Source organism: Crassostrea angulata, chromosome 10, assembly GCF_025612915.1.
Source record: "Crassostrea angulata isolate pt1a10 chromosome 10, ASM2561291v2, whole genome shotgun sequence".
NCBI lineage: Eukaryota > Metazoa > Mollusca > Bivalvia > Ostreida > Ostreidae > Magallana > Magallana angulata.
This window is the reverse complement of record NC_069120.1, coordinates 43,593,587-43,596,781: the sequence shown is the minus strand read 5'-3', so window position 1 is coordinate 43,596,781 and position 3,195 is coordinate 43,593,587. Positions and strand designations below refer to the sequence as shown.

Sequence of the window (3,195 nt, the reverse complement as noted above, 5' to 3'; positions counted from 1 at the left end):
TATATGTTGGACTGACATTGCCCAGGTACGTAGGTACGTTTTTGGAATGTTGGAGTGACTGTGGTGTGGTGGATCGCTGAACAGGTGAGTCCTGACCCGCAGCCACAGTGACCATTCATTTTATCGATGGAATTGCATAAATCTCCAAGCCCCTGGTACTTCTCGCACACACCTGCAAATCATAGAATCTTAATATTATGAAAAACAATTTTGTGATTTTGATATTTTCTCGCATCTGTCTTTTTTTTTCGACGATTGTCTGTCTGTCTATCTAGCTGTGTCTGTCCATATGTGTCTGTCTGTCTGTCTGTCTGTACCGAAATGAATTCCCGTGAGTAACCCGTCTTGGCGTTTGCTGGCTATTCACGGTCCCTCGTGGCGGAAACAGCATTCATCTTGTCCACATTCGGCGTCTGTAAATCACTTAGTGGCTGTCCGAGGTATTAAAGTCTATCAATAATAAAAGCGCTTTTATTGGAGAATATTTACATCCACCTAGTATGATGATTCCCTTTATTTCTTAGGGAAATTGATTGATAATTCATAACTATGTAGAAAATAACAATACTGGAATTTACATGTATAACCATGTATCGATTTGTCAACCTAAGAAAAATCAGCAATGCACAGTAATCATGATGATATCAGACTCAAATTCCCATAGAGAACGATTTGTCTGTTTCTTTTATCTAACACACGGATGTAAATTTAGAACGTATTAGTTAATTTTTCATACTTTTTGCAATCAATTTATTAATTTACTAAAAGAAAGACGTAAATAAAAACAATACAATGCTTTCTTAGATGATGCATGCGGGTTATGAAGGTAGCGATCATTGCAGAAAAAAATAACACCCCTCCCAAGCTTAGCGGTTTTTGTTTTTGTTAAACTAAAATGGTTGACGGGTCTCATTTAGTTTAAAGAAGCAATAACGGTCCATCTTTAAACTGAAAGAAATTTTTTGATCTAATAGAATCGCTTAGTATAATTATTATTATTATATTATTTGACAAATTCTGATATATCATTTGTGTAATATTTTCTCCCCTCTCCGTACAAACTTAATTTGTTATTCAGGTTTTATCGTTGAAATGTACAGTTGCAAATTTTGAGACATTAATAGAGCACACACAATAATTTCTTTAAACACAGTATATAATTTATAAGTTATGTAACAAATATCATACTTTATTTATTTAGTTATGATGTGTTAACATTTCAACCATTTTGGAGTAATGAATTCATTTGAACAAGATGTAACGTCCTGTAGCTGAGACATTCGTCATTTCCTTTTCTTTAACATGTGAAGAATTAACAATCTAAATAAAATCTGAAACATTATCACCGTGAAAACTTACCGCTGAAACGGTAAACGTGGAACACACAAAAATCAGTACACGTAAGGACTTCAACATGGTTTCTCTGATAATTGGGAAATGTTATGACAGTGGATGAATATTTGCGCTTTATATACATTCACTTGCAAACGTAATGACCTTTTCGTTGTTCCATACTTCCTGGTGATAAGAAAGAGGAACTGTGTGACTATATTATTGTTAGGATTGTATTTCAAATTGTTATCAGCCGCAGGGGCGGCCGATCTATTTGTGATTGTGATATAAAGAAAGTCGTTATTTTCTTTGACTTGAAAGTCAAATGCTTTAATTATAACATTTCTAAAGTCATATATATATATATATATAGGATTTTCTTTGCAAGGACAGTTTTACTTTGACAAATGTTTACCAATGGGTGCCAGTAGTTCTTGTCAGATTTTGGGAATATTTAGCGTGGCATTAATACAATCATGAATGGATCATGCAATCAAAATACGGGGACGGGGGGTGTCAAGTAGACTGGATTACTTCTTTTTATGCACACCTGTAACATTATCTGCTTAATAAATTGAATTAATTTTGATTTCACAAATATAACGTAAAATGTAAGATGTCGAAACTTTTCATATACATTTAGACATACAAATCACTTTAGTGTCATTGTACAAGGTGACGTAATGGGCACACCTTGAAAAGTCCCAGGGCAGGACAGAGTCCTTGTTTCGGTCATGGACATTATACGTCTTGGGAACACTGTAGTAGATACGGGAAAGTCCCGGTCCACAGCTACAGTGACCATTCATTTTATCGAAGGGACTGCAGTATTCTCCACGCACCTGGTACTTCTCGCACACACCTGCAAATCAAAATTACATTTGAAAATAGAAAAAAAATTACTGAGTAATTCAGTGTTCCTTTTTCATTTATTTATTTTCCATTATGTTTATTTGGTTTTGGGGTGTTTTTTTTTTCTTTTTAAGTTTTTTTGTGCTTTTTTTTTGGGGTGGGTGTGGAGGGGGTATTATTATTTTAGGGGGGGGGGTCAGTATGGCTGCATGTCTTTACCGAGAGGAGTTACTGTCTGTGAATGGTAGAAACTGTCGTTTGCAATTGCTGACTATACATGGTCCCTAATGGCAGAAACAACACTCCCCTTGCCCACACTCGGCGGAAACAACGCTCCCTTGCCAATACTACCTATCAAAAAAGTCAGGGAGTCTGGCGTTATTCGGTGACGAGTTAGTTTACGTCTAAAATTTTAGAAACAGTTTAGCATACAATTCAATTTTTGCAAGACATTTGAGAATGTAATTTTTTTAGTTTTTATTTTTTTCCCTGGCCTTGTTAAACATGATTAACTGACCGCAATCTTTAAAATAAAGCAAAAATTACAACTGTGGAAACACACTGTTTTAACAAAAAATGTAGAACACACTAAAATCAGAGCATGTAACGTCTCCGACATGGCTCTTTTAATAATAAACACAGATTGACAATACATGCGCATTATGTACCAAACTACTATCAACGAAATGATCTTTACATTGAGCAATATTTCTGGTGTGTATGTGTATGTGACCATAATTCTTTCTGAATGATATCTTTTATAGTCTTTACTCTTAGATGACCTTTTTTTCAATCAAAACGTTTTTTCCTTTTAAATTAAGAACAGTTGGGACATACAACTACGTACCACTTACGAGACATCTTATTGTAAACCTTTTTTAAATATAAATATCTAATATGAATCGTTCAAAAGAAAAAGATAACTAGTTGGTTAATTCAATTCATTTATTGCAATTTATTCTTTATTAAATGAATTGTTTTATATTGTACGGTGCCAAACGAGCCTCTCAT

The 3,195-nt window shown here is 34.4% G+C and overlaps 1 long non-coding RNA gene across 1 annotated transcript; it reads right to left on the bottom strand.

Moving 5' to 3' along the window:
• LOC128168386 (uncharacterized) lies at positions 1-1,508 on the bottom strand. Its single transcript, XR_008241331.1, has 3 exons — positions 1,360-1,508; positions 318-450; positions 1-172 (listed from the first exon to the last, which is right to left on the bottom strand). It is a non-coding gene; the product is annotated as an uncharacterized LOC128168386 (long non-coding RNA).
• Between the last annotated feature and the right edge of the window lie 1,687 nt (positions 1,509-3,195).